The following is a 20932-nucleotide window of genomic DNA, read 5'->3' on the forward strand; positions in this document are numbered from 1 at the left end:
GAGAAAATCTGAGCCGAGACAAACCAAATGGGGTCAAAGGCTCGGGGACTCTCGAACAAGGATTGTCTGCCCTCCACTTCCGGTGCCCTTCCCGTGCCTTCCTGTTTGTGTGGTCACGGTTAAGCCACGTCAACATTTTATATTGTTTTTTTTTATAGATATAGTAAGACAAAAATGAATAGTAATATAAAATGTTGATGTGGCTTAACCGTGACTACACAAAACAGGAGGGCACGGGAAGGGCATCGGAAGTGGAGGGCAGACAATCCTTATCCAGGACTTTAGCCCTTCGGTTCTCATGGTACTCAGAACTTGCAGTGAGAACAAGGACAACCGTTCGATAAGTCATTCAACCATCCATTCCTTGGCAATTTAAATTTGGTAACAAAGTTGCCTGATGCGGTTCTGCTATAAATATATATATATATATATATATATATATATATATATATATATATATATAGGTAGCCTGACTACCTGATGTGATACTGTTGTGTGTATATATATATATATATTAATAGAGCCACGTGAAGGCCTTGTTAAAACCAAGGCTTGAAATGACATTGTTTGACTTGAAATTTCAAACAAATGCCAACAAATGTTAAAACCAAGGCCTTTTTTTTTATATATTCCACCGGAGCCTATCTTTAGTTAAATACCTTGATTTTTCGATTTGACAGCTGAACTACCAAGTTTCCACCACCAAGACAATATTTTAAGAGTATGGACTCCAAAGCTGACCTCAATCTGCCAATCTTTTATTCGACCAATCTAGAAGTGGGGATTCCAGCCGAATTGCAAAAAACATCACTAGACCATAGCAACTACTTGATTCTCGGCCTTTGAAACCCACCGCCTTGCTTGCTTACCCTCGGCCTAGACAGCCGAAACTTTTGTTTTTGTTTTTTTTGTTTTTTTAGTACGAGTTACGAGGTCAGGATGCTTGTTGCCCCCCTATTTTCTTATGCATCATCGGCTCAAACAGCCAGATGGATAAGAAATCATAAAAAGAAAACTAAAATCTAATATGTTGGGAATAAAGTGGCCGATCCATGAGAAGGAGGAGGCCAACGATGTTTTATTCCTAGTTGAGATCTTTTCATATTAAAATTTTCAATTTGATTTCGCTTTAGGCCGAATAAAGAATAATCTCCAAATACTTTTGACGTGGTGAATTTTTTTTTATTTTCGGGTACCGAATGTGTTAAACAATTATTATGCCCCCTCCCGGGCATAATAACTTCGCCAATTTCGGCTCTTAACTCGAACAACTTAGCTGAATGAGATTTCTCTATATCGGCTTTATCACCAATAACCATGTCAATTGGTGTAGTTTCGGCGTCTAAGACCATGTCTCCAATTACCATATCAATTGATGTGGCTTTTCCGTCCGAAGCTGTGTATCGGCCTTGTTCATCATTGGAACACTCTTCTGACAAATCATTTTCTAAGTCGATTTGTGGCTTAGAAACTTGAACTTTTGCTTCTAGGCCTACCACCATTTTAGTCTCGACGAAAAAAACAGGTGGCCTAGGTTCTTCTTCGGCCGTCTTGACAATCTTCTTAGGCCTAATGTTGGTTGTGGCCGAAACGAAAAATTACCCCCCAGCCTTTATCCAACCATTCTTCAAATGAAATTGATTTGAACCCAAATGACGTTTTTTTATCAAGCCACTCATAAAATCGAGTTCTATCTTCATTTAACCATTGATCTTGTAAGCTGTGATGAACCTTCACCTTTATCATTTGACAGAAAGATTTTTGCCTTTCTTCATCTGCTTTAAGGATCTGGTCAAGGAGTTTTTGTTGCTCGACAATTTCCTGGAATAGGCGTCGAATCTCATCCTGACTGTGTGTTGAACAATAAAAATACATGACATATAAAAAATAGAGTCCATGTAAATTGGGCCAAACTACAAGGCCGAAAAAAAAAAAACAAAATGCAATCCAGCCCAAAAGATGAGGATGGGCCTTACATACAAAAGATGAGGATGGGCATTACATACAAAACAACATCCAGAAATAAACAAATAAAAAAATAAAATATGAATTTCTTCCTACAAAAGGGGGAAGAAAACGTGCAACACAGAAACCTCCTTCTCTGCAGGGTGTGAAAAAAACTGCACAAGTTAGTGGGAGAGGTTAAGTAAAAGTGGCAGGAGATCATGGCCTCCAACTTCCCCCACGTAGCAAATTCCAGAGCTTTCCTAGGATGCCTATAAATAAGCATCACTTGCAGCAAGTAAAGGGGGAACAGACAGAAAAAAGAGGGGATACTCTGCAAAAAAATAGAAAAACATTGAGAGAAAATACCAAGAGCGACGAAGTGCTGCCAGAAAAGAGAAGGAATTCAATTATTCGTGCTTTCAAAGTCAAGAACCAAGGGAGAATATTCATCACCAGGTATAAAACAAAGCCCTGTTAAAATTATTTTTCTCTTGATTTTTGTTATGTTGTATATATATACAAGAAACAGAGAAGGACACGAAGGAAGAAGCAACGGAAAAAATGGTAGCCGAAGACCACCAGGCAAGGGTCCATGACATTCCCCTTTGCTTGGCAATGGTCCACAACGCAAGGGAAAAAAGGAAAAAAACAGAGAAGGACAAATCAATTTTTCTAATATTTCTTTTAGTTTTTTTTTTTTGTTTCCTTTGTTTCGTTGTTTGGTATTTTTTCTGCACCAAACAGATGGAGGTGGAGATTCTGAACCACTAACTGCAGCAGAAATGATCTCCAAAAATCCCATGAATTTCTTCGGGGTGGCCTAGACCACCCCGTGAAGTTCCAATCAAAGTCTAAGTAACCCATACCTGCCGTCCGTACATTATGCGACTTGAAGTAGATGGGTTTGGCAAATGCCGTGTTGCATAAAGCTAGAAGAAACTCATTCTTTACTGTCCAATGAGAAAACAGATGCATTTGTGGACAAATAAACAAGGGAAAAGAAGCAAAATGCAACTTTTGCTCCCCTAGACTAACTCATATTTGGTCTCTATGAAGAAAAGTAGCAAGGAAGCAACATATACCAAGATGAAACTCGAGAGGAAAGAAATTATCGTGTTTGGTGTTTTGTTTGCTGCTCACGGGTACATGGTGTTTTCTTTGCTGCTCACGGGTACAAGATATGGAGCATGCCTTTGGCTAAAAATCCTATGACAACTTATTGGGGATAGAGTCCAAGAAAAAGGAAAAAATGGAAAAGATGGTTTGCAAAGGAAAAGAAAGCCTAAACTCCCCTTGACCGACTCATGTTTGGTCTAAAGTCCACAAAAGAAAGTCCCCAATTCAACCATTGATAAAGACAAGGAAAGAAAGGAAATTTCCCAATCTTTAAATAGATAGCTAAAAGAAATTTGCTTCTCTACCACGGAAAAGTTGGATTAAAAAAAAGGTTCAGGTTGTCTCAAGTTGAGAAAAAAATGGCAAGCATCGAAGACAAAACATAAATGGGAACACAAAAAGGGTGTCGAAATGCCCACTGTCAAGACTAGTCAAATAATCCTCTATGCAGAAACAGAAATGCCAGAGAGTGATAATACATCAAAACCCATTCAAAAGTATAGCAGATACTATGAGCACGTTACTACAAATTTCTGAAGGCAAAATCTCACCTTTGGAGCCATGAATCAACAATTGTCTTCAACAAACTCGGTACTACAAAATAGTTGGTCCAACAACCAAAACGAAGAGACGTCGTTTCCTGGGACTCCTGCATGAAAGAATTGATAAAGTTCATTACAGTTAGAGTTTCATTCCACCTCAAATACATAAAACAAACCCAGAACATAAAGAAAACGAAAATGGGCAACCTGCTTGATTTCTCCCCCTCTTCATTTTCAAGTCTCTGATCCACAAAGGAAGTACACAAGCAAAGTAGTACAGCATAAAGAAAAGAGAGCCCGTGGCCTGCATAAAAAGGTCTCTACGGTTTAAGGGGAAAAGAAGATAAATCAGAACAATTCAAAAGAGTTTGAGTTCCACTAAATCTTACCCATCTTCGTTTGAAAATCAACGGTTGACAAACCCAAAAGGAATTTCAAAAACATGGCAAACTTCACGGGAGCCCAAATATTGCGGAACTACATTTGGTTTCTGATGGAAGAGCACCGTGTGTTAGAATTGGAAAAAAGAGATTGGAAAAACCATCTCGCAAGGTGAAGGAAAAGGGTGAACAAAAGCTGCACCTCACGTGGGAGCTTGGTCACGTAGAAAAAGAAGAGAAGTTTTTGGACTTGGAAGAGTCACATATAAAAAGAAAAAAGAGAGAAAGTAAAGTTTGTTGTCAGGAGTTTGGTGGGACAAATGGGTTCAGAGACCCATACTGAATGAGATCGAAAAAATCAAAAGAAGAATATATATAATAAAAATGAAATGGGCTGCCATATGTCTTTTTCCATCTTATGAGCCTGTTTGATCCAAACACTACAAATATATATATAATAAAGAAAGGAAAAGTGACATCAAGAGAGGGCCTAAAGAAATAATGGGAAGATGACCTAAAGCTCTGACTAAACCAAGGTCCGCACAGTGATAGAGAACCATCATGGTTAACACTTCGTGGTCCACCATCCACATATCATTTCTACTGGCAGGAATGACAATTTTTAAAGCAAAGTTTTCTTTATTTTCTTTGCTTATGCCGGGCACTGAAAGCAAATTGGTTTTGCAAGGCATATGAATTTATATTGGAGCAAGTGGGCGACAAAAAGAGGTCTCCAATGCCTACTGCCAGAACCATAGCCAATCACGTGGCTTTCAGACATTAGTCATGATTATGACTAGTCATTTTTCTGGTACTTGTTGCAAAATAAAAGTGGTTTCATCATAAATATTTACAAGACACAAATGCCACAAAGCCTCGTCAAACTTCAAATGGCACGAAGCCATATCAAGTACCAAATGGCACAAAGTCGCGATGAGTCTCAAAAATTATGAACTACGCTGGTTTGATTCTGTTAAGGATACGTAGGCAGTCTGATATCAATTTTTCAGACGCAACCATGAAATCAAGTCTATGAACTACGCCGGTTTGATTCCGTCAAGGACACATAGGCAGTCTGATATCAAGTTTTAGACGCAACCGTGAAACAGAAACGAATCCCTGGTTTAAATAAACTAAATTCACTCCTACTACCAAATACCAAAATGGCATGAAGCCGAAGAAAAGTTTCAAAGGGCACGAAGCCGCAACAAATCTCAAAGGCACGAAGCCATATCAAGTATCAAAAGGCATGAAGCCACAACAAATTTCAATGGCTTGAAGCTGTATCAAGTATCAAAAGGGCACGAAGCCGTAACAAGACTTAAATAGCACGAAGCCACATTATGCTCCTTGCCTGCACGAGCTGAAACTGCACAAGGCATCAAACCTCAACAAATATATGAACTACGAGTGACTTGATCCCTTAAGAGGGTACGTAGGCAATCTAGGATTCAACCTAGGTACGGTCACAAAATCAAACAAACACCAAAATCCTCAAGTTACATTTTTATTCAAATTAGAATCAAAGGGTATTCCTTTCCCAAAAGGAAGGCTGTAATTAATAGGCACATAGCCTAGAATGGGTTGAACTCGAATTAATAAAACTCTCTTCGGAAAAATGAACAAGGGTGAAATTGTGTGGAGTGAATTATTTGTTTACATATTATGTACAATTTTTGCTCAACATAATTTTTGGCACGCCCAGTGGGACCCATTTTCCCTTTCATCTCTAATTTTGAAGATAATTAATGTGCTATGTTTTTTGTTTTTGTAACAGGAAACATGGCGCCACAAGTTACTGTTTACTTCCACGAACTCCCTGCTGTTGAATCCAAACTTGGACATGGAAAACATGCTAGTCACCGAATCTCATTCACCATTGATCAAGCACCAACTAATTGCAGCATTGTGAAGACCAAGGTAGCGACAAAAACAAGCAAGGTGGCTATCAAAGTCATCAAAGTTGGACCAAAGAAATGCCCGTCCAAGAACGCCCTGAGGAATGCAAGGAAGAGAGCAGCACGAGCTCTTAGGAAGAAGATCGCTAAGCAGCGCGTACTTGATGATATCGAAATCATCTCAAGGGAGCTTCTTGGAGCTATTTCATATAAGGACACCAAGGTGCCTTGACGCAAGATTGTCAAAGTGACATCATCACCACTTACCAAGGTTCCCGTCATTACTCAAAATCATGATCGGAACAATCCCAATCACTTTACCTACAATGGAGTCGGTCATGATGACCTATGTTGAGGAAAATGAAGAAATCTTGCCAATAGTGTCTGGAAATGTTCAACAAAAGGCCAAGGCCTATGAAGTTGTCAAGAAAGGTAACAACATTCAATTCGAGGGGCCTATCACACGTGCAAGGGCCCGAGCATTGGCAAACCACTCTCCCGAGAGTTCATCTTCCTTTAGAGATACCTCTGGAGGAAACAAATCTTTTTCCCAAGAAGAAGTTCCTAGAATAATGACTCAATTCCAAAGGTTGGAGATAAATGAAGATGTCGAATTTGAGAACATGCAAGTTCTGATGATTGGCGCATCAAATACAGAAGAACAATTGCTAGAAATGCAACGAAAACTAGCAGAAAAAGAAGCAGAAATGGCGGATTTGGTAGCTGATAAGGAAGCTGAGATTGCAACTTTAGCAGCTCAGTTAGCCGCTCAAGCTAGCATAAATAATGCTGGAGAAAGAGGAAGGAAAGAAACAGAAGGAGAAAGTTCCGGTACCCAACTCACGCATCAAGATATCAATGCAATTTTCGCTGAAAAGATTCGTGAATTTCAAATGTCTTTAACGACACCAATTCTCAGATACCGGAAACCTTATCCTGCTCACTATGACACGGTGTCATTTCCCTAAGGGTATCAAAACCGAGCTTTGATAAATTTGATGGTTTAAGTGGTTCTCCTCAAGAACACTTAGCTCATTTTTACTCAGCTTGTGGGGAAACATCGCAGTCAGATCCCTTATTGGTTCGACAGTTTGTTCAATCACTCAAAGGGTCTACCTTCACATGGTATACTCAGTTAGAGCCAGGATCTATTCTAACGTGGGATGATATGCAAATAGCTTTTCTAGCTCAATTTGTCAGTTCAAAGAAAAAAGTCACATTAATGGATTTGGCGCAAACGACACAAAGGTTCGGAGAAAGCGCGAGCGAATTCATCACAAGATGGAGAAGCCTTAACCTACAATGCATGGAAAAGATTTTTGAATTTTCGGCAGTGCAAATATGTTACAATAACCTCATCCTTGAGATTGCAACATTTGTAGGAATTGCGGAGCCTCGAACTTTCGACGAGTTGGTATCTAAAGCAAGTAACGTGGAGAAGCAAATGTCTCAAAAAAATGTGATTGGAAAAATGATCCAAGACTTAGAAAAGAAGTCTGACATCAAGAAGGGAGATAACAAAAGAACGCCAAAGAAGGGAGATTCTATGGCAACATTTGTCAAAGTAGACAAGAAAAGTGACAATGTAGAAAGAAAAGAAGAAACCAAGGGGACGAGGAGGCTTTCGCTTAAGGAAAGAAAAGAAGTTAAATATAGTTTCGATGATGAAGATGTTGGAACTATCTTCGACGAACTCCTTGCAGCAAAGATGATCACGCTTCCTGAACCAAAGTGTCCCGCTGAAGTAAATAAGACCGATGATTGAAAGTATTGTCGGTATCATCGACTCATCATCCATACGATAGAGGATTGTTATATGCTTAAGGATATAATTCAAGAGAAGATCAACAAGCATGAGATCGAGGTGGATTCGTCCTCGAAACATCAGACGACAACGTCCAATATGATCGAAGGAAAATCAACACCCTCTGCTCCATTACCAAAAGGAACAATCCCTGTAGGATTCCATGTTGACAATGAAACCACAGTTGTCCATGCTTATCCTGGCATGCCTCGTTCTGGAAATCCAAAAATTCCAACTCTGTACGAGCTCATGACGGCACCAAGTTTTGATGTTTGGGAAGATTCGTCATCACTTGAATCCGAAGACGAATGGCAAATCGTCAGTGAAAAGAAGGTGAAAAAGATTGCTAAACATCTTTCTTCCACAAAACGATCAAAAGGAAAATTATGGAATGGACCATCCTCAAAAGATGGAAAGAAAAAGAAGAAAAGTACTCAGAGAAGGCCTAGAGTCTTTCAAGATGATGAGTACAAGCAGCCTTTCAGAGCACCAATAACCCTTGGAGACTACCTCCCTCCAAAACTTTTTAAGAGTAAGGGAAGTGAGGAAGAAATTGGAAATCGTCGCACGACCTCATGTGAAATCCACAACGATGATGAGGTAGATGAAATAACTTTACGCTCTGGCCAAAGGATCCCGTCTGCGGACAAGAAAGAAAGAAATGAAATGGTTGATTCAGTCAATCATTCCGATAAACCAAGTGCAAGACAAGTCCCAGTCATTACCACTGCAAAGCCTGCAGTAGAAATTTTGGTCTCAACCACAAAAACAAGTACTTCTAAGAGACATGCAAAAGATGTAACACAGTCCCAAGATGGTAAATACGACATCGTCGACCATCTTAAGCGCATTCCATCTCTTCTCAGTGTGTACGATGCTCTGAAAATGTCAAAGGAGCTTAAAGAAGCACTTATCATGGCTTCGACAAGTCCTGAAGCATTTGAAACAAACTTCACATTTGCAGAAGTGGATACAACATCACCAAAGTATTGCGTCTGCTGCCTTGCAAGTATCACATTTGATGAAAATGACCTTATACTTGGAGACGAGTATCATAATCGGCCCTTGTACGTCAGTGGACTAGTGGGAGATACATCAATAAATCGAATCTTGCTTGATTGTGGATCAGCAGTAAACCTACTTCCTCTTCGAACACTTCGAGCTCTGGGGATGAATGTTCGTCAACTGACACCATTAATGTTAACTATTCAAGGCTTCAATCAAGTCGGACAGAAAGCAATGGGATCGATAGCATTACAAATGGAGATAGGGGAGTTGTACTCCGACGCCCTTTTCCATGTAATCGATGTTGACACATCTTATAATGTTTTATTGGGGCGTTCGTGGCTTCATACATATGGTGTTATTCCTTCTACACTTCATCAGTGCTTCAAGTTTTTGATAAATGGCGAAGTTAAGATAGTACTAGCGGACATCGACCCATTTAGGGGTGAAGAAGTGAATTATGCAGATGCAAAATTCTACAAACAGTCAAAAGTCACTTTTTCACAACCGACAAAAGATGAAGTAGTGCAGAAGGAATCATAATTACCAGATATGGAAAAGGTAAAGCCGTCAAGGTTGGTCAAAATTATGAGTTTTAAAACTCCAAAGTCCCGAAAAGTGGTTCTCAACCGTTCATTAAAAGATCAAGGAGAACCTGAAAAGAAAGCAATGGAGTAAATCCAAAATGCATTTGAAGCACTCATGACCTGCTACACAAAGCCTCTACGCAAAATCAACCAATCAATTCCTGGGGGCAATTTGGTAGTCTCAACAAATTTGCAAAGGAATAATGGTTGACATGGTCGCATTGTTTTGTTCAAAAGAAATGAGTCTTCATCAAAAGTTCCATTAAAGATAAAAGCGAAGAGGTGGAAGGCTAAAAGGAGTGCCATCAACGTCACAGTACACCAAGAAAATGATATGCTTAAAGCATTTGTCTCAAATACCGAGAATCATGAGTTTGAAGTCTTTACTGATCTCGAGAAAACAATGCTGGTTGAAGGAGAATTTAGCAGTAAGCCACCTCGAGTTTCTGTTTTCCAACGACTTGGTAAAATCACCAACTCTCAGCCTAAGAAATCTCATAAAAGCAATGGAGAGTCAAAAGCCAAAAGGTGAAGATAAACCAAGTCAAAAATAAAGATGCACGAGAAGAGGAACAAGATGTTGTTCAAGTTAGCATGATCGGTAGCAAAGAAAGAAGTAAGGAGTCTAATAACGAGCCAATTGAGCCTGTTAGGAAATTCCCCACCTGTTTTCCTGTCAAAAAGAAAAATGGGCAAAGTCGTGTTTGCGCAAGCTTCAGAACCTACAACAATGCACCGCCACTTCTAAATGAAGCTTATGAAATGGATGAGGAATCAAGCACAGAAAAAGAGGTTCGTAACGTTGCTCAAGTAAACTGTGTCACCATTGAAGATGAAAAAGATGAGAATGGTGATAACTCAGTCGAGTTTATTGATAACGCTCAACCGGCACCACCCCAAATAGAAGACGGGGGCCAAGCCACTGTGGATGAACTCTAAGAAATCAATCTCGGAATAGATGACGAGCCAAAGCCTATATTTGTAAGTGCCCTACTAACACTGGAAGAATTAGAAGATTATAAAAGTCTTCTCCAAGATTACCGAGATGTGTTTGCATGGGGCTATCAAGATATGCCTGGTCTAGACACTAAGGTAGCAGTTCATAGATTAGTTGTATCAAAAGAAAGACGTTATGTTAAACAGGCACCACGACGTTTTCGACCTGAGCTTGAAGTACAAATTAAGGCTAAAATTGACAAACTGATAGACGTTGGGTTTATCAGGGAAGTGCAGTACCCTACATGGCTCGCCAGTATTGTACCGGTAAAGAAGAAAAATGGACAAATTCGTGTCTGCATAGATTTTAGAAATCTTAATGACACATGTCCAAAAGACGAGTTTCCGCTCCCAATAACTGAATTATTGGTAGACGCCACAACCGGTTTTGAGGCTCTATCTTTCATGGATGGATTCTCAGGGTACAATCAAATTAAAATGGCACCTGAAGATGAAGAACTTACAGCATTCCGCACTCCGAAAGGAATCTACTGCTACACAGTAATGCCGTTTGGACTTAAAAATGCAGAAGCCACATACCAAAGAGCCATGATAGTTATTTTCAGTGATATGTTACATAGCACCATCGAATGTTATGTGGACGATCTTGTCATCAAAACAAGAAAAAGGGAACGTCATTTGAATGACTTAAAGAAAGTTTTTGACAGACTCCGAAAACATCAATTAAAGATGAATCTTTTAAAATGCGCATTTGGAGTGACATCTGGAAAATTTCTTGGCTTTGTGGTAAGGTACTGAGGAATTGAAGTCGACCCTTAAAAAATCAAGGCAATCATGGAAATGCCTCCTCCTCGAAACCTGCGAGAACTATGAGGACTACAAGGAAGATTGGCGTACATAAGAAGATTCATCTCAAACTTATTTGGGAGATGTCAACCATTCACAAGGCTGATGAAAAAGGATGTGCCTTTCATATGGGATGACGCATGTCAAAACGCTCTCAGCAGCATTAAAGAATATCTTTTGAAACCCCCGGTGTTGATGGCTCCAAAAAAAGGGAAACCTTTAATTTTGTATATCGCAGCACTTGAATGCTCACTGGGGGCAATGCTTGCACAAAACACTGAAGAGGGAAAAGAAAATGTGCTCTACTATTTAAGTCGAACGCTTGTAGGGGCAGAGCAAAATTACACCCCTATTGAGAAGGTTTGCTTAGCCTTAGTTTTCGCTGTGCAAAAATTACGACATTACTTGCTATCACATAGCATTACTTTGATATCTAAAGCAGACCCGCTTAGATACTTAATGTCAAAACCAGTGCCATCCGGTCGTCTTGCAAAATGGTTTTTGCTACTATCGGAATTTGAAATCAAGTATGTCTCTCAAAAAGCTATAAAGGGACAAGCACTAGCTGATTTCTTAGCATCTCATCCTGTTCCCGACAATATGGAGTTACCAAGCGATTTGCCGGATGAAGAAGTATTCTCAACATACGTTTCTCAATGGCAACTTTATTTTGACGGAGCAGTAAGGAAAAAAGGTGCGGGGGCAGGTATTGTGTTCATCACACCATGTGGAGGCCTAATCCCGTATTTATTTTCGCTCATAGAGTTATGTTCAAACAATGTGGCAGAATACGAGGCACTCATCATTGGACTTGAAATTGCACTCGAGCTACATGTTGATTGCCTTCAAGCTTATGGTGATTCACAACTAATCATCAAGCAAATGAATGGTCAATATGCCGTGAAAAATGAAAATCTAACCTTGTATCATGAAAGAGAAAAACACTTGGTATCACAATTCCAAGAAATCAACATTGCTCATATTCCAAGGTCTGAAAATAACAAAGCCGATGCATTGGCAAAGCTAGCGGCATCTTTAACTCTCCCTGAGGAACGAGAAGTTAAAATTACAGTGGGAGAACGACATTTACTTCCTTCAACACTAGAGCAGAATGAAGAAAACCGTGAAGTCAACGCGGTTACAGTCCTGGAAGTAGATGAATGTTCTGATTGGCGGCAATCTTTGATTGACTATCTTCAATATGCAAAACTACCAACTGATCCCAGATGAAGAGTTGATGTACGAAGAAGGGCTAACCGATTTGTGTATCTGAATGACATACTATACAAAAGGTCTTTTGACAGAATATTGTTAAGGTGTTTATCAAAAGAAGAAGCAGTCTATGCTCTCTCCGAAACTCATGCCGGTATTTGTGGAGCCCATCAATCTGGACCTAAGCTCGCATCTCAATTAAAAAGACTTGGGTATTACTGGCCTACAATGGTTCAAGACGCAATGAAACATGTGAAGTCATGTCGGGCATGTCAACTACATGGAGACTTCAAGCACCAAAATCCATTGCCCCTCCATCCGACCATCTTGTCTTGGCCATTCAATGCATGAGGTTTAGATATGATAGGCATGATAAGCCCAAAATCGTCTCTCCAACATCAGTACATCCTAGCAGGCACGGATTATTTCTCAAAGTGGGCTGAGGCAATACCATTGAAAGAAGTGAAAGCAGAAGATGTTGCAAATTTCATAAAGAAAAACATAATCTATCGTTGCGGAGTCCCATCAAAAATAATCTCGGACAACGCTCTCTAATTCAAGTGTAGGGCCATGGTCAATCTTTGCAAAAAGTACAACATTCAACAGGCCTTCTCCGCAAGTTACAACCCAACTGCCAACGGTCAAGCAGAGGCTTTCAACAAAGTATTGTGCAATATCTTAAAAAAGATGGTGGCAAAGAACAAAAGAGACTGGCATGAATGCCTTCCCGAAGCATTATGGGCCTATAGGACCACCGTCCGTACATCCACCCAATGTACTCCATATAGTCTAGTGTATGGATCAGAAGCTGTGCTACCCTTGGAAATTCAACTACCTTCCTTAAGAGTAGCCACACAACTGACAAATCCCGAAGAAAATGTAAAAATCAGGCTAGCGGAACTTGAAGCACTTGATGAAAAACGACTTGCAGTGCAACAAAGACTTGAAGTCTATCAAGCTCAAGTGGCAGGTGCATTCAACAAAAAGGTTAAGTTTAGATCGTTCTCTGTTGGAGATTTAGTCTTAACCATCCGAAGACCCGTCGTCATCACCAGAAAGATGCAAGGAAAATTTGAAGCCAAATGGGAAGGACCGTATGTCGTCACCAAAGTCTTCACCAAAGGTGCCTACGAACTCTCTAACGCCAATGGGAAATGCATATACCCGTGCGTTAATGGAAAACTCATGAAGAAGTTCTACACATAAAACAGTGCCTAACGAACTCCGAGAGGGAAGTAAGCAAGGGAAAAATCCTTTCCTCTGAACTACGTATGACTTGATCCCTTAAAAAGGGTACGTAGGCAGCCTAGCATTAAAAAGCTAGGTGCAGTCATAAAAAAATCAAAATCAAAATCAAAATCAAATCCCGAAAATTAAGGGGTGAACTACATTCGGCTTGATCCCTTCATAGGGTACGTAGGTAGTCTAGCTTTATTACTAGATACAACCGTAAAAATCATTTTCCCAAAATCAAGGGATGAACTACGTTCGGCTTGATCCCTTCATGAGATACGTAGGTAGTCTAGCTTTATTACTAGATACAGCCGTAAAAATCACTTTCCCGAAATCAAGGGATGAACTACGTTTGGCTTGATCCCTTCATAGGGTACGTAGGCAATCTAAACCCCAAAATTAGATGCAACCATAACTCATCAAAAATTATATTTTTCCCCCAATGGAATGAGCATTTGTTTGAATTGCTAACGTTCTCAATATTTATCAAGGCAAAAGCCACTCAAGCCACCAAAGGTGCTGCACAGTAGCTATATTTGACTAAAAAGTCAAAGGTGGTAGCTATGTTTGAAGAATGGAACATCCATGATTGAAGAAACTTGCCGTGTAAAACCTTCCAATATCAAACTGTATTTGCTCATGTGTACTGACAGTAGCAACCTTGACATTTACTAGAATTCCGCCAACAAAAGAAATCCCCGAAGGCCTAAATGAGCATTGTCATCGTTGCAACACCGTTGCTGTCAACAAAAAGAAGTACAGGGCGCCACCTCTAGCCCATCAAGAAGCAGTAACTATCCTTTGTTCCAAACTTCCAAGATTGTTTATTTGCTAATAAGAGGAGAAAAATGAGTCTAAAACTCAAGAAGGGAGCTCAAGCCAAACGATACAAAAGGAGCTTTTGTCATATCAAAAATAAACGGATAGCTAAATGTGGTTTCCTCTTCTATATAAAAGTAATGACAAGCATTCTAAAGTTAAACACGGAGGAGCAAAGAAGCAGCCAAAATGAAAATTGAGCAAATGAAGAAGAACGCCTGTACGCTCGACTTTTGGCAAACTCTTTCCTGGCCTTGTCAACAGCTTGCTCAATACAAATTTGGCCATCTGCATTCATTCCCTGAAATATTTAATGCACCATTGGTCAAAACCTCATTATATGATGCAATCACATCAAGCCTTGTACGCTCAAAGAAATTTCACGCATAAGGCTTGAGGGGGCAATCTGTTGAACAATAAAAATACATGACATATAAAAAATAGAGTCCATGTAAATTAGGCCAAACTACAAGGCCGAAAAAAAAAAACAAAATGCAATCCAGCCCAAAAGATGAGGATGGGCCTTACATACAAAAGATGATGATGGGCCTTACATACAAAAGATGAGGATGGGCATTACATACAAAACAACATCCAGAAATAAACAAATAAAAAAATAATATATGAATTTCTTCCTACAAAAGGGGGAAGAAAATGTGCAACACAGAAACCTCCTTCTCTGCAGGGTGTGAAAAAAACTGCACAAGTTAGTGGGAGAGGTTAAGTAAAAGTGGCAGGAGATCATGGCCTCCAACTTCCCCCACGTAGCAAATTCCAGAGCTTTCCTAGGATGCCTATAAATAAGCATCACCTGCAGCAAGTAAAGGGGGCACAGACAGAAAAAAGAGGGGATACTCTACAAAAAAAAATAGAGAAACATTGAGAGAAAATACCAAGAGCGACGAAGTGCTGCCAGAAAAGAGAAGGAATTCAATTATTCGTGCTTTCAAAGTCAAGAACCAAGGGAGAATATTCATCACCAGGTATAAAACAAAGCCCTGTTAAAATTATTTTTCTCTTGATTTTTGTTATGTTGTATATATATACAAGAAACAGAGAAGGACACGAAGGAAGAAGCAACGGAAAAAATGGCAGCCGAAGACCACCAGGCAAGGGTCCATGACATTCCCCTTTGCTTGGCAATGGTCCACAACGCAAGGGAAAAAAGGAAAAAAACAGAGAAGGACAAATCAAATTTTCTAATATTTCTTTTAGTGTTTTTTTTGTTTCCTTTGTTTCGTTGTTTGGTATTTTTTTTGCACCAAACAAATGGAGGTGGAGATTCTGAACCACTAACTGCAGCAGAAATGATCTCCAAAAATCCCATGAATTTCTTTGGGGTGGCCTAGACCACCCCGTGAAGTTCCAATCAAAGTCTAAGTAACCCATACTTGCCGTTCGTACATTATGCGACTTGAAGTAGATGGGTTTGGCAAATGCCGTGTTGCATAAAGCCAGAAGAAACTCATTCTTTGCGGTCCAACGAGAAAACAGATGCATTTGTGGACAAATAAACAAGGGAAAAGAAGCAAAATGCAACTTTTGCTCCCCTTGACTAACTCATATTTGGTCTCTATGAAGAAAAGTAGCAAGGAAGCAACATATACCAAGATGAAACTCGAGAGGAAAGAAATTATCGTGTTTGGTGTTTTGTTTGCTGCTCACGGGTACATGGTGTTTTCTTTGCTGCTCACGGGTACAAGATATGGAGCATGCCTTTGGCTAAAAATCCTATGAAAACTTATTGGGGATAGAGTCCAAGAAAAAGGAAAAAATGGAAAAGATGGTTTGCAAAGGAAAAGAAAGCCTAAACTCCCCTTGACCGACTCATGTTTGGTCTAAAGTCCATAGAAGAAAGTCCCCAATTCAACCATTGATAAAGACAAGGAAAGAAAGGAAATTTCCCAATCTTTAAATAGATAGCTAAAAGAAATTTGCTTCTCTACCACGGAAAAGTTGGATTAAAAAAAAGGTTCAGGTTGTCTCAAGTTGAGAAAAAAATGGCAAGCATCGAAGACAAAACATAAATGGGAACACAAAAAGGGTGTCGAAATACCCACTGTCAAGACTAGTCAAATAATCCTCTATGCAGAAACAGAAATGCCAGAGAGTGATAATACATCAAAACCCATTCAAAAGTATAGCAGATACTATGAGCACGTTACTACAAATTTCTGAAGGCAAAATCTCACCTTTGGAGCCATGAATCAACAATTGTCTTCAACAAACTCGGTACTACAAAATAGTTGGTCCAACAACCAAAACGAAGAGACGTCGTTTCCTGGGACTCCTGCATGAAAGAATTGATAAAGTTCATTACAGTTAGAGTTTCATTCCACCTCAAATACATAAAACAAACCCAGAACATAAAGAAAACGAAAATGGGCAACCTGCTTGATTTCTCCCCCTCTTCGTTTTCAAGTCTCTGATCCACAAAGGAAGTACAGAAGCAAAGTAGTACAGTAGAAAGAAAAGAGAGCCCGTGGCCTGCATAAAAAGGACTCTACGGTTTAAGGGGAAAAGAAGATAAATCAGAACAATTCAAAAGAGTTTGAGTTCCACTAAATCTTACCCATCTTCGTTTGAAAATCAACAGTTGACAAACCCAAAAGGAATTTCAAAAACATGGCGAACTTCACGGGAGCCCAAATATTGCGGAACTACCTTTGGTTTCTGATGGAAGAGCACCGTGTGTTAGAATTGGAAAAAAGAGATTGGAAAAACCATCTCGCAAGGTGAAGGAAAAGGGTGAACAAAAGCTGCACCTCACGTGGGAGCTTGGTCACGTAGAAAAAGAAGAGAAGTTTTTGGACTTGGAAGAGTCACATATAAAAAGAAAAAAGAGAGAAAGTAAAGTTTGTTGTCAGGAGTTTGGTGGGACAAATGGGTTCAGAGACCCATACTGAATGAGATCGAAAAAATCAAAAGAAGAATATATATAATAAAAATGAAATGGGCTGCCATATGTCTTTTTCCATCTTATGAGCCTGTTTGATCCAAACACTACAAATATATATATAATAAAGAAAGGAAAAGTGACATCAAGAAAGGGCCTAAAGAAATAATGGGAAGATGACCTAAAGCTCTAACTAAACCAAGGTCCGCACAGTGACAGAGAACCATCATGGTTAACACTTCGTGGTCCACCATCCACATATCATTTCTACTGGCAGGAATGACAATTTTTAAAGAAAAGTTTTCTTTATTTTCTTTGCTTATGCCGGGCACTGAAAGCAAATTGGTTTTGCTAGGCATATGAATTTATATTGGAGCAAGTGGGCGACAAAAAGAGGTCTCCAATGCCTACTGCCAAAACCATAACCAATCACGTGGCTTTCAAACATTAGTCATGATTATGACTAGTCATTTTTCTGGTACTTGTTGCAAAATAAAAGTGGTTTCATCACAAATATTTACAAGACACAAATGCCACAAAGCCTCGTCAAACTTCAAATGGCTCGAAGCCATATCAAGTACCAAATGGCACAAAGTCGCGATGAGTCTCAAAAATTATGAACTACGCTGGTTTGATTCCGTTAAGGATACGTAGGCAGTCTGATATCAATTTTTCAGACGCAACCATGAAATCAAGTCTATGAACTACGCCGGTTTGATTCCGTCAAGGATACGTAGGCAGTCTGATATCAAGTTTTAGACGCAACCGTGAAACAGAAACGAATCCCTGGTTTATATAAACTAAATTCACTCCTACTACTAAATACCAAAATGGCATGAAGCCGAAGAAAAGTTTCAAAGGGCACGAAGCTACAACAAATCTCAAAGGCACAAAGCCGTATCAAGTATCAAAAGGCATGAAGCCACAACAAATTTCAATGGCATGAAGCTGTATCAAGTATCAAAAGGGCACGAAGCCGTAACAAGACTTAAATAGCACGAAGCCACATTATGCTCCTTGCCTGCACGAGCTGAAACTGCACAAGGCATCAACCCTCAACAAATACATGAACTACGAGTGACTTGATCCCTTAAGAGGGTACGTAGGCAATCTAGGATTCAATCTAGGTACAGTCACAAAATCAAACAAACACCAAAATCCTCAAGTTACATTTTTATTCAAATTAGAATCAAAGGGTATTCCTTTCCCAAAAGAAAGGCTGTAATTAATAGGCGCGTAGCCTAGAATGGGTCGAACTCGAATTAATAAAACCCTCTTCGGAAAAATGAACGAGGGTGAAATTGTGTCGAGTGAATTATTTGTTTACATATTATGTACAATTTTTGCTCAACACTGTGATCTTGATATATCATGTGAACTTCGTAGTTTTAGCACTTGGTCCCACTGGGCGTGCCTAAATGTTGACCCTAAAAACTACCAAGCTTACATGGCGCGCAGGCTGAGTAACTAATGAGCTAACTATGTCATTCAATTATGTGCGGGGCGTGCCAACTGGGCAGTCGAGCTCGGCCGGGGCGTAGAGTGTGTTGCGTGGCGTTGGACGTACTGATGACTTTTTGATCTTGCGACTGCGGCCGAGGAAGGAACTCGTCTCGACCTTCGGGTTATAGTGTCTGAAGACAAGTCTACTAGTTCTGCGAAGTTTACAAATCATCGGTGCCGAATTCGGTCATAGTGATTATATTCGTAAGAGTATAAGCACGACGAATCGACACCAGACTATATGGGCACAAGTACTCAAAGTAGATGTACATCTTAATCGTAAATGTGGTTCGGTCGTCAGAATGCCGAACTCTAAATCCTACTTATGAGTATCCAATTATAAAACAACTCGGCGTTCAATGTGTCGAGCCCAATAATCTGTAACACCTCACTTCGCCAAGAAGGCTAATGAGATGACCTCTACCAATAAGAACTCGAAAATCCTTCTTGGCCGAGACTTGGATAGGTAACTAGTTGGCCTCGACGCAATGCTGTTTATCCAAATTGAAGGTGCTCTACGGTCGGCTCATTCTACAGCAACAGTGCTATTTATCCAAACTGAACGTGTTCGCCGATTGCCTCCACAGTGCTGTTTATCCAAACTGAAGATGTATCGGCAAGAAAACGAAAATAAAAATCTCAAGGTTGTTGAGAGGTTTCGCGTAGAGCGAGTGTTTGCGCATGACAGTTTGTGTGTTGAATTGGAGGGGGCTCAAATGATGCAGCGCACCTTGTATTTATAGTATTCATATTTTCTGCTTGGTAATGACTGATAATATTGCAGAGTCCAATTGCAACTCAAACTCGTGGAGTAAAAATTGCTTTGTATCAGAGGCCTGTCCTTCAGATTGCTATTCATGGCTTTTCAAACAAAGCAAAAACCTATCTAGGCCTCTAGGCTTATCACATCAGAACTCCCATCAATGCCTTGCTTTATCCCATTAAGACTCCCAATGCAACTATAAAGCTTTCTTTTTCCATGACATCTGTTTAGGTGCAACCACACATGCAATGTGAATTGCAATATGTCACTGTAATCCAACTCTTGCACGACATTAGTCAAACACCTATTCAATCTCATTCATACCCCCTTGTTCTCTTATCTAACAAACATTTAATTTTGATGAAAATTGTTGTTTGACCAGAGAGAAAAGTTAACGAATATTTCTTTCGGACGACACTCTTCATCATCCTTACTACTTCAAAACCATCTGATCAAATTCCTTGCTGCATGAGTCTCGAAGTTGGAGATATCGCCCCATTTATCTTGTACAAGAAAGTATCAAGATAATTCAACATCAAGGGATTATATCATGATTAAAACCACAATATATCATTCAATAATAATTATCTTAACTATTCTGCCATCCAACGGTTGAGAGCTATGTTCATCAACAACTTCGCTGTTGTTGATGGTCACATGTTATGGTCAAGATGTGGGTACAAGTTCCAAAACACTTATGGCGCGTTTACATAACCGTAATCAAAATAGAGGAATTGGATTGAGGAGGAATTGAATTGAGGAGGAATTGGATTGAGGAAGAGTCGGAATTGGATTCCAGTTGAAGCTGTTTATTTAAATGTTCTGGAATCGGAGTAAAAATGAAATGAAATTCATATCAGTTGTTTACTAATTCACCTGAATCAGAATAGAAATCAATATATTTACTAAAATGCCCTTTAGTTCTTTATTTTTTATTTTTTTATTTCATCTACATTTATTTTTAATCACATTTTCATTAGTTACTTTAAAATGGACTCAGATCCAACGGCCAAATTATTTTCACCTCTTTCTCTCTCTCTTTCCCAGCTCAACTCTTCTCTTTCTCCTTCACTTGGAAGCACTCACCACCGCCACACCTGCATCTTTTCAATCTTCTTCAACCTCAGCCCACCCCAATTAAATTCCTTGTTTATTTTGTATTTCTTATCTTAGAATCTTTAATTTTTGTTGTATGTTCAGTGATATTTTTGTAGGTCCTTTGAATTGGGACTGTATTCAACTCGAAGAGGAAGAATTTGTAGCATGGGAGGTTGGGGTGGGAGAGAGCCGGAAAGGGTTGCTGGGTTGTGTAAGATGTAGAAGGATCCAACACTCGGTGGAAGACCATAGTCACGATTGCTAGTTCAAATTCATCTTCCCAGTTCCAACACTTGGTGGTGCTACGTCTGTCGAAGCATCTGCGA

General features: G+C 39.6%; 1 long non-coding RNA gene across 3 annotated transcripts; it reads right to left on the reverse strand.

The window, feature by feature from the left end:
* Positions 1–1881: 1881 nt before the first annotated feature.
* Positions 1882–17121, reverse strand: LOC126630591 (uncharacterized). 3 transcript variants are annotated; one of them, XR_007626047.1, is made up of 4 exons: positions 16919–17121; positions 16737–16833; positions 3615–3712; positions 1882–2278 (listed from the first exon to the last, which is right to left on the reverse strand). It is a non-coding gene; the product is annotated as an uncharacterized LOC126630591 (long non-coding RNA). The 3 variants fall into 3 exon arrangements; XR_007626046.1 differs by lacking the exon at positions 3615–3712 and adding an exon at positions 16539–16636; XR_007626048.1 differs by lacking the exons at positions 16737–16833; positions 16919–17121 and adding exons at positions 3813–3909; positions 3995–4183.
* Positions 17122–20932: the final 3811 nt, after the last annotated feature.

This window comes from Malus sylvestris, chromosome 7 (assembly GCF_916048215.2).
Source record: "Malus sylvestris chromosome 7, drMalSylv7.2, whole genome shotgun sequence".
Classification (NCBI taxonomy): Eukaryota; Viridiplantae; Streptophyta; class Magnoliopsida; order Rosales; family Rosaceae; genus Malus; species Malus sylvestris.